Genomic DNA, 11,515 nt, shown 5'->3' with positions numbered 1-11,515 from the left:
TACACTTGCAGTAGGGTCACTGATGGTGGCAGGGTGGTGATGAAAGAATCTGCGTCTTGGAACAGCACAGCAAACAGTTTTATAAGCAAACAGTTTTATAATCAAGCAAGTTAATTATTCAAATTCCTATACCGTGTATATAATCTCATTTAGAGTAACAACTACATTGTCTCTAGGTTGCTTGGTTACCTGCATCCCGTTAATCCCATGACTTGCTGCAGCAAATATGCATATCCTGCAAAGACCAACCTTGTCCAGGAGCTGCTCCCTGGGGGAAAAGCAGTAAGAAGCCAGACATGGGGGAAAGAAACAACGTCCAGACAATAACCCCGCATTTGACCTTTCCTAAAGTAGAGTGAATGTGTTGAGACATGTGGATGAGCCAGGGCCTGTGTCCACAAGGGATTCTTTCCAGGACAGGAGAGCAGCTCATAGAGAGTGGCCAAACAGGGTCCTATGGGAGACCTTGGTGACATACATGTGGTCAGTGTGGGTGCCGGTATCTACCTTCTGGTGAGCACACACAGTTAGGCATGCGTATATATGGAAATGTATTTATGCCAATGTTTTTTCCCACTTGCACATACATGTGTGCATGAATTTGTGCAACTAGTGTTTATTAAGTGAACTGTGAGTGCCTTGAAAGCAGGGACTCCAACCATGCCTGGTGTGCTTGCTTCTACACGTATGGCAGGGCCCTCACAGTTGGTTAAAAAAAAAAAAAAGTTCTGGGGCTAAGGAGTGAGGCAGAAGGTATCATCTGCATTCAGGCAGAGGCTGGCATGTCTGGCTCCAGCAGCAGGGGCAGGACATGGGAGGAGGAGAAGGAAGGGCTAGAGGTAGGGTCCGTGGAGCAGGGGCAGGTAGAGGTGTGGTGCTCTACGGAAGGCAGGTGACACAGTCTTCGGTCTTTGCTCCCCCAACCCCCAGAGGGGGAAGCATCCCTCCTTTTAGGGCCAATCTCTGCCCTGAGCACCAAATCCCAGCCCCTCAACTTCAGGGGACTACCCTCTATGAAATGTTTCCATTGTTCAGGACGATGTCAACTTCTCCTCCTTGCCTCTTTATGCTTGGAGCAGATGTGTCCTCACATCTATTCAATCACGCCTCCTTTTCCTCTTTTCCCCTCTCGCTATTCTCTCTACTTTCCTTTCTAGCCAAGTTTCCTAACAGAGTAGTCCGTATTTGGTGTCTTTACTTTCTCTGCTTCCACTCTCCTTGAAGTCTGGTCCAGTCTGGCTCTTGCAGTCCCCCCTCTCCGAACCTGCCCTGAGACCAACTCGCTGCTAAGTCCCAGAGACAGTCTCCCGCCCTCATACTGCCCGTCCCTTCTTGCAGTGGACACTGTCAGACACTGCCTACTTCCTTCCTGACCTCCTCCTGCTGCTTCAGGGATAACACTGTCTCCTGGTGCTCTCCTCCCTGGAGGTCAGACAGATTTCAGACTCTCCATCCTCCCTGGTGCTTCTGTGTTGGTGCACTACAGGCCTGTCCCAGGCCACCGGTGCTCTGTCACCACATCTCCTTGGCAGTGATTCCATCCCTGGCTACCCACCAGAAGGAGCACCTATTGATGTCAAGGCCCATTATACAGTAATCAAGTCAGAATTTCTGGGAATGGGGCCCAGATAGCAGGGTTTTTTGTTTTTTTTTTTTTTGATGTTGCTGTTTTTTTTAAAGCTACCTGGTTGATTTTGATGAGAATGAAAGTTGAGACTCATGTTCTGTAGACTTCTTAGGTCCTCACCACCTTCCAGATTGTTACATCCAAGCCTGATCTCTCACCTGAGCTCCACAATTGTTTATCTAACTTGCTACTTATTATTGCTATTTAGGTAGCCACTGACCCCTCACTAGGACAGATGCAAGACAAGCCTGTCCTTCCCTGTGCCTGCTCCTCCTCTGTGCTCCTTCACCTGGTGGCTGGCAGTAACCAGCTCCCAGTCTCTTGGGCTCAACCCTGGATTACCCCGGACTCTTGTTTTCTCCTGCCCCAATGCCTCCAACTGGTCTGAGTCCTGTAACTTGTCTCCATCCTAGCCTTTAGTTACTCTTAAGTACTTCCAGAACTGGATTCCTCTTTTTCACCCCCTAACTCCCTCTACCTCAGTCCTATCAGTCTCACCTGAACTATGGTAAGACCTGCAACTGGCATCCTTCTCCTCAGCCTTGTTTCCCTCCATCCTCCACATGGCATCACAGGGAGGGTCTAACACCCACAGGTGAGCACGTTCTTCTCTGCTGGAAACCTCCAGCAACTACCCACGCCCCTCAGGCAGCCCTGTGCCTCCTGCTCTGGCCCTGCCTGGCTGGCCAGTTCCCAGGTCCCTACCTACTTACAGGACCCACTTGGACCTGCTCTCAGCCCCACATGCCCCCTGTTCTTTCACGTCTCCTGCCTGCCCAGGATGCTCCCTCTGTCTGGATTGCTCTTCTTCTATTTCCTGCTTAGCCCTCAGAAAACAAAGGCATGAACTCCTTCCTGAGGAGTTTCTTCCTTCTCCCTCCACCTGTTCACCGTTCACTGGAGTTCTGTCCTGGCACTGTCACCTCCCCAGGGCAGGGATGATGTCATTTATCTCTGAACCTAGCCCTGAGAGGGCTTAGCCCAGCGGGGGTGCTCAGGAAATGCTTATTGAATGAATGAATAAATAGTGACCGGTGTGACTACAGTGGAGGGTGGGGTGTAGCCAGCTGAATGAGAGACTGACAAGAAAAACGCTGCATTGAATTGGATTATCCAAGGTCATCCTATCCTTGGTCATGCCAGAGAAGTTCATCTACCATCTATTGCATGGCAGTGGTGTTGCAAGAGCACACATATATCTTTAGTTTTCTAATCTATAACATGAGGATAATAAAATTCATTTAGTAGATGTGTCATGAGGGTCAGAGAAGGTAATGGCGGTGAAAACATTCTGAAAATCATAAATGACTGTTCAAACATGGGGGTGAGTAGTCCCAGTGTCCTCACAGGGCAGAAGCCTCTGTACCAATGATTCAGGGACTTCCCAGTGTGGAAAGGGAGCACACAGCCGGGCACAGCAGACCCATCACAGCAGTCTCTGTGGTGGCCCCATGTGCCTGGCAGGTCCCCAGAGTGGGACAAGGCTGCACTTGCAGCTTGAGACTTTGCACAGTGAAAATCCTGTGGTCAGGGAGGAGAATGTGGAGGTCTGAGTCCAGCTCCTTAACTGACCTAAGAACCCGCTAAGAATCAAGCCCTGACTTGGTGTCCTTTGCGTGCACAAAGTGAGGAGTCCTGCTCTTATGGCCTGTGGTTAGCAGCCTGCAGGACCTTAAAAATAGTGCTGGGAGGATATTTTTAGTGCCCCAGCCTGAGGCGTGTCTGAAGCCCATGGCCTCCTGTGACGCATGAAAATAGTTTTGGCTCTGTTTGTGAGTGATTCAGACAGCTGGTTTTGAACTTCAGGGGTGTAAAAATAAAAACAAGGTGGGGGAAGCTGGGTCCCAGCCATGGGGCATCCCTTTCCCCCATGACTTTGGAATAATTGTTCCTGAGGAGGGTTCATCAGAGCCAAGCTTCTCTGCAGCTTCCACAAATCACAGTTCCACCTGGAGTGTTTCAGACTGGTGGCCAAGACAAAGAGCAGAAGAATAACATCATTTCACAGGCCAGAAATTGAGTCTGCAAGAGAGGATGTTTAACTCCCCCCAAAGTCACATAGTCAGTTTGTGACAGAGCTATATTCAGTTCCATGTCTTATACCAAAGCCCCAGCTAGTCTTGCCAGCTTTTCAACTAGAAGACCATTTTAAAGTCTACAAATCACCTTAATAACTTCATCTCATTTGATCCTCATATGAGGCAGCAATTTTGTTCCAGTTTTGCCCATGAAGAAAAACAGAGGTTCAGAAAAGCAGAATGACTAGCCCACCATCTCACACTTGGTGAGATCCCAGGCCACACCAGGGCCCTGGGACTCCAAATTCCTTGAGTACCTAGTCGGGGTCGGTCCCCATGGTGGCTGAGATGAAAAACCAAGGGCCTGTGGGGAGAAGGCTGTGGACATGGACACTGCAGTACCTGGTCAACAGGAGGGTACAGGCGTGTCCATCTGGCCCCACTCACGAGTAACTTCTAGGGACAAGGAAAAAAACAGAAAGACATGCAGAGTCAGACAAGCAGAACAGACAATGTGCTCATGTACTGCCTGCATGCCTGCAACTCTGGGGAGAACCTCACAGGCAGTGCTCAGAGCAGCTATGAGCACCATGATCTGAGGTCCTGCCATAGTGCCTTGCAATGTGACCCATCAAGACTCAGTTTCCTTAGTTGTCAAAGGACTGAGAGTGTCTAGTCAGTTTTGGATGCTGTATGAGGACTAGCTAATAAAAACCACTGCCTCATGGGGAGGTACTGTACTCTCTGAAATCAGCAATATGAATGGGCTCAAAGAATATACAGTGCCCTATCATACATACTTCTAACAATATAAAAGTATGCAAGTAAAAGTCACGAGAAATTCTACTGTGCAGAGCTAATTAATATTTGATGACGGTTTACAATTTTATGTAATAGGAAGACACTATACGGTGAATGCTGTCTTTTGACTTGCTTTAGTCATTTATATACCAATAAATATAAATCTAGAACATTTTAACTACTGTATCCAATGCCATTATATGAGTGTATCTTACTTAATTTAATCAGTATTCTGCAGGTTGCAGTGTGCATTGGGTTTCATATTTCAACCATCTCTCATGATTCTTAAGCCTTGGACCTTGGTCAAGATACACAAAAATACATGCTTAAAACGACTTAACAGGGACTAACCTCCATTTTCCCCCCTACCATTTTATTTCTATTTAGTGACAGAATCAAGGGAGACAGCTGAAATATGAAAGGAGAACCTCGCCTGCCAAGGCTCGGGCAACTTCATCTTGTGAAATGTAAGAAGCTCTGCCCTGTCTTTGTAATTCTTACAATAGCTAACCTGAAATTCCAGTCATATTTTAGGGCCTTATCTTAACCAGATGTCACCTATAGGAGCCATCTCAGCCAGCAGAGGGAGAGGGGAAAGCTCTGTTCCTCTGCAATGGATGTCACAGCACCGTGTATTGCTGAACTGCAGCTCTGCTACCTGTTGCTTGTGGTGCTGCCCAGCAGCCTCTCAGACTCTGAGCTTCACTTCCCTTGCAAGGCCATTTTTCAAGAGCTAAGTTCAGTTGTGTACGTGAAGGGAATTTTTTTTTATTGCAACAGACTGGAAAGCATAAAACTGTCATTTTGTTCATTATTTTTATTAACAAGTGGTTCTTAATCTTTCCAAATATGTCTGTCTTATTTTTTATTTTTATTTTTTTTCAAGTTGGAGTCTCACTCTGTCGCCCAGGCTGGAGTGTAGTGGCACACTCATAGCCACCCCCACATCGACCTCCTGGACTCTGGTGAGCCTTCTACCTCAGCCTTTAAAGTAGCCAGAACTACAGGCGCACGCTACCACACCTGGCTAATTTTTTGATTTTTGTGGAGATGAGGTCTCACCAAGTTGCCCGGGCTGGTCTTGAACCCGTGGGAGCAGACAATGCTCTCGCCTCAGCCTCCCAAAGTGGTGGGATTACAGGCTGAGCTTCTGTGTCTGTTTTTTTAAAGTAAAAAATAAAAGAATTCCCCAAATCCCAACAAATATCCAGTAAGCCCTTAGGACATGCCCAGCTTTGAATGAGGTGCCAGGAGTGTAGCACCAAAACAGAAGCGGTTTCATCTTTCCTGAGCTATTTGTGGTAGTATCTCTGGAGGCATTCACTACAATATCTGTTGTAGCCTCCATTGTAGCATCCGTTGTCATATCTGTCGTAGTATCTGTTGTAGCATCCGCAGTAATAGCCATTGAGTAAGGAAAGCTCATGATGCCTGGTATGAGTTTAGGGCTGCTTTTAAATGAATGTCTATTTTGTTAGTCACGATGGCAGCTCTGTCGTACATTTAAGAAGCGAGATATAGCTGCAAGACTTAGTACTCATTGAGACTAGAGACAATGCTGGATTCCTAAACAGATTCGGGGACTCCTTGTAATGATTCTGAGTCCTTCTACCCACAACCCTACATTCCAGCCCAGGATTTTCTGGCCTCAGGCCTTGGGCTCTGGAGGGTTATATAATACATTTCTAGACACTTTATGCTCCTTCATGGAATTTGACACCACTTCTAGTCCTTCCCAGGCCTTGATTCTGAGCCAGTTCCAAAGGTTAGCCCCCAGTCTTTGGAATTCAGCAAACTTATCAGTTATGTAGAGAAAAAATGATGGAGTTGTCATAAAGAAGTTCCAGGATACCAATTAGGTCAAAGAAAGACAGGGACTACTCAATCCCAGGAGGAAGCTGGTAGGAGGTGTAGACAATTAGCCTTTGAGGACTAAGTCCCGCTGTGACCAAAGCAGCCCTTGTTTCTAATTATGTCCTTGATGCTGTTTATGGATTTTAAGGGAGTCCTTCTGGACATGCTGGTCTTCTGACATCCCTTACAGGCAACTCTGAAGAATAAGGGTAATTCTTAGAGAAACATATATGCCTCACCATCATAAACATAAGCGGTTTGGTTTCTAGGATTTATTTATTTATTTATTTATTTTTGAGTTGGAGTCTCACTCTGTCGCCCAGGATGAAGTGCAGTGGCATGCTCCCGGCCACTGCAGCCTTGACCTGCTGGGCTCCAGCGATTCTTCTGACTCAGCCTTCCAAGTAGCTGGAACTACAGGCGTGCGCTACCACGCCCAGCTCATTTTTTGATTTATTGTAGAGATGAGGTCTTGCCAAGTTGTCCAGGTGGGTCTCAAACCCGAGGACTCAGGCAATCCACTCACCTCAGCCTCCCAAAGCAGGTTGAGCCACCGAGCATGGCGGTTTCTGGGATTTTTCTGTGGGAAAGCTGAAGTTCTGCGCAGAGAAGTGACTTGCGTGAGTTTATAAGGAACTCAGATCTCATGACTTCCTGCCTGGGGTTTTTTTAATGGTGCCATCTGCTTTTTCAAGATTGTCCTTGACATCAAGGATTTATCCTATTGCAGAAATTCTACTCATAAATGAATTAATTCAACAAACATTTTTTAAGTTATTTCAGGCCAAATGCTAGCCACTGGAGATACAATAGTAAATAGGAGAGAATTCAGGTTTCGAAGGTCTTACTTTCCAAAAAAGGGAACAGAAAACTAAACAGAAAATTAGTGGTGATTATGGTAGTGGCCCGAAGACATGTGCCAGGAGGCTCTGGAACAACTGTAGGACCCCCTTGTCCAGCTGCTGGGAAAGGAGGTGGTGGTGGTGGAGGGCGTTGAATATCCTGCCTTGGTACCCTCCACTGGTGTCTAAACAGCTTCTAGATTGACGGGGAATTAGGAGTGGGACAGCAGGGAGATCCAGGAGGAAGTACAGCATGACTGAAGACCCGGAAGCAGGAGCAAGCATGGGATACGAGGAGTCGGAGCATTAGTACAAGAGGACAAGTGCTGAGGAACAAGGATGTGGTGGAGGTCAACAGGGGCCAAGCTGGGAAGATTCTGTGAAGCAGAGTAAAGGGACTTGGATTTTACCCTGAGGTCTAAGGAAGCCAAAGAAGGGCAGTGGTAACCTGGTCAGATTCGTGGCTTAAAGGATGGCTCTGGACACTGTGTGAAGGAATTGGAGGAGACCCAGAGAGGAGTCTGGAAGACTGCTTAGGATGCTGTACAGTGTCTAGACAAGGGGGAAGGTGGCTGGAGAGAAGTAGATTTGATCAAGAGATATGTAGGAGGAAGAGTCAAAAGGTCTTTGAGAGTTACTGGAAGTCCATGTTCACTGGAGAAGTCCTGTAGTTCCTTGCCCATTAAATTTATAGTCCTTCAAAGAGTGAGACAGGCTTATTGGATCCTTGGAAATTTGACACAGGAAAATGGGCCATCTCATTGCTGTACTCTGGCCATACCTCAGAGCTTGATCCCACTCCCTTCAGACCTTAGGCCCTTGGGACTTTGAATGCCTTAACATCTACATAGCAAGTTAGGTTCCCAAAGCATTCATGGGAAATTCTTTTATGGAAATAACTAGCAATGATATTGCAATGAATCAACAAATTGAATGAACTCTCCCCGGGAAATATATATATATATATATAGATAGATAGATAGATAGATAGATAGGTAGATAGGTAGATACTTAAATATAGATATAGATAAATGTCCTATAACAGGACAATCCCTAGGCAACAGGTTACTATACTAACACTAAAGGTGATCTGCTTCCCATCCTGGAAAAACTCCTGTGATGGCCTATAGGATAAACCTGAAGCTAAATTCACACTTCAACCCTGCATCATCAGATGGCGGGGTTCAGGGACAGAGAAGAAGAGGCCTGGCAGGCAGTTCCAGCAGAACCATGAGAAACAAACAATGTAGCAAGCTATCTGTAAATCAAGGCAGGAGTGTTTTTGAGATAGGTGAACAAATTGCAAACAAGAGATAACTGACATGTCAGAGCCAAGGTTAAGGTTCCCTAAGGGCAACCATATGATAGGCTATTAAAGAAACAAAGGGTTGTCTTAGAAACAGGAAATTCCTGGTGCAGCTGGCACTTGAGGAAGGCGATCCTCTGAGGGCAGAGAGTTTCCTGCTGACGTCTCTATTACCTGCATATTGCTTTCCTGGCACACAGAGGGCATGAAATAATAAATAAATTAATTAACAGAGTCAATACTCTACATCCTCACTTTAATGTTGTGGAAGGATGCTTGGAGGAGTGGACACATGTCGGTGCTTTTCTGACAAGGCCAAGAATGCAGTACAGAGTCATCAGTGCTTAAGGAATTCGTTCATGAGCTCCTGGGATCTTTTCTAATCTTCTGGAGGGCTGGAGTTCTGGCTGACCAATCCAGGAAGAGCTAAATGGAATCCCCAGGATCCCTGCATTTCTGGATCCCATAAGGAAGATCCTCTGAAATGGATCCCTCTGGGCATACATCAGGTTTCTGGCAGACCCCAAAGAATGTGAACCTCTCATGGTGGCTCAGGATGACTGAGCTGGAGGCAGCAGTGTGTAAGTGAGTGAGTGATTGAGAGAGAGAGAGAGAGAGAGAGAGAGAGAGAGAGTGTGTGTGTGTGTGTGTGTGTGTGTGTGTGTGTGTGTGTGTGTGTGCGCTCGCGTGCGTGCGCTTGTACATGCAGGATGCAGACTGTGATGAATGAATGTATCAAAAATAAGAATTCTACATCTATCAGAAGTTTAATGGAAAAGGGAGGCATCATTATCATTTAATGGCGCTCAACAGTACTATTTCCCAATAACAAAATAGAGGTAACAGTGAAACAGCTGTAGGTTTGGGGAACAGATCCTCCTTCCTATTAGAACTGTGAGAAAATGCAAAATATGGGTCTGAATGGGAGCCCTAAAGGCCGGAGCTACACCCTTTGGGGTTTACTGCAGAGGACTTTTTGTTTCCTTCTGGCATCTCAGCTGAGTTCTGAATAGAAGAGGACGTGAGATAACGTCCTGTAGATAGAGAAACAAGATGCCATTGTGGTGGGAAAACAGTGCAGACACAAAAAAAGTACTCAAGAAAATAAGCGCCAATGGAGGGAATGAAGTCGGGGAAGGGGGAGGGAGTCCATGTAGTATTTAAAAGGCCTATTATTTTGTGTGGGTAGAAAAATTCAAGGAAGCCTCATTTATATTCATTTACACCATGCAATAGACTTTAGCGTCTGCCACAAGCCAGGTACTGAGCTGGGAGATGGTTACACAGTAGGGATGAATATATGCGTGGTCCTTGCCTTCATGGAGCTTGTAGTCCAGTAGAGAGGAGAGACTCCCGCTGGAGAAAACAGCATGTGCTGTGAAGAAAAAGAACAGGCAGTGAGAAGAACCAGAAGGGCCCACTTTGGACTGGGAGTGCTCTTGGGGAAGCAGACATTCAAGCTGAGGCCAGAAAGAAGAGCAGGATTCAGTCCTGCAAAGAGCTTGGGAAAGGCCATGCTGGGCATAGGGAACAGCATCTGCAAGGCCTAAGGCAGGGAAGAACATGGCTTTGGGAGGAATGGAAAGGAGAGAACAGTGTGCCTGGAGGGTGGAGGGCAGGAGGCGGAGATGAAAGGGGAGATGTAGGAGGGGGCGGATCCTGTTGGGCTTTGTAGACCGTGGAACATGGAGAGAAGCTTGAGTTGCATTTGAGGGTGATGGTAAGTCACTGGCAGGTTTTAGTCAGGGTTTGAGTTTTTAAACAGTCTGGCTACCCTTTGAGGAATGGATTGGATGAGGCAAGCGTGAGGGAGTGAGAACAGAGTAACCATTGCAAAGGTTCAGAGAAGGAGAAGACGTGGGAGGCCAAGATGACTGGAGATGCATTATTCTAAGGTAGGACTTGGTGTTCGTGGACACAGGGGTGGGGGAGGGGAAGATCAAAATGACTTCTGCATTTCAAGTTCGGGTAACTGCTTATTTGTTTAAATCACCAAGAAAAGTGACATGGCACAAAATTTGGGGAAATGGGGAATAGGATAATTTCACCAAGCATTAACTGAGGAATGCTTACACTGTACCAAACACGACAACAGATGAGAAAAAGTTTAACAAGGTCCAAGTTGTTCCATCCCTTGCAGTTTACTGGGGTTATTGTCCTGGCTTTTACTAGACTGATAAACTAAATAAGTCTGAGCAATTGCTCTTACCTCAGGAAAAGAAATCAGGTACTGAATAAATAACGATTGAATAAAAAAGGAGATAGGCTGTTATTTTCAACTAGGATTTCCTGTCTCCCAGGAGTCTTGGGGAAAGATCAGGATGAAATTTGGGAGCCCAAGTAATGGAAGAAGATGCCACTAGGTAGATGAAGAACAAAAGTTTCCACAATGGTCAAGCAAATCGGGGGAAAAAAAAAAACCCACATAGTGGGACAGGAAAATGGAAAGATGATCTCAGAGACAAAAGCATCTGTGGTATTTGAGTGCGTGAGGGGAGGGGCCTGTCATCAGTCAGCAGAACCTGGGCTGCAAAAGGACTCACTGGCCCAATCGGGAGTTCAGGTGGCAAAGGGGATAGGGGAAATCTGACCCGACAACAGGCTGTTGTCTCAGAGTGAGAGGCAGGAGATGAAAGGATGTAGGTACACAGGCAGAAGGCACCAAGGTGGCCAACTGTCCACAGCTGGCCTTGCTACCTTGCTCTGCCCCAAGGGTGAGTGAGAGGGAGAACCCCTTAGTCACTGGGATCTCAAAAGAAACCAGAGGACTCCCATGCTTCCAGCACCCCCGTCCCCATCCCTACCCTTTTTTCCCCTTCTGTGCTACATGGCCTCCACCCAGTCAGGGCATTCTACTTATGACTGAGCTTCTCCCACTTTTTGGCTGAAGGACCACCCTGCTCCAACATGGTCATCGTCACTGTCAACAACACTGATAAAAGATACCTGCACACACATGTTTATTGCAGCACTATTCACAATAGCAAAAACATGGAACCAACCATGTTTCCCATTGAAGTTGGACTGGATTAAAAAATATGGTACATATACACAATGGAATATTATG

The sequence above is a fragment of the Carlito syrichta genome, unplaced genomic scaffold, assembly GCF_000164805.1.
Source record: "Carlito syrichta isolate Samal-C Ts95f unplaced genomic scaffold, Tarsius_syrichta-2.0.1 Scaffold305641, whole genome shotgun sequence".
In the NCBI taxonomy this organism is placed as follows: Eukaryota; Metazoa; Chordata; class Mammalia; order Primates; family Tarsiidae; genus Carlito; species Carlito syrichta.
Note: the sequence above shows the minus strand (reverse complement) of the source record.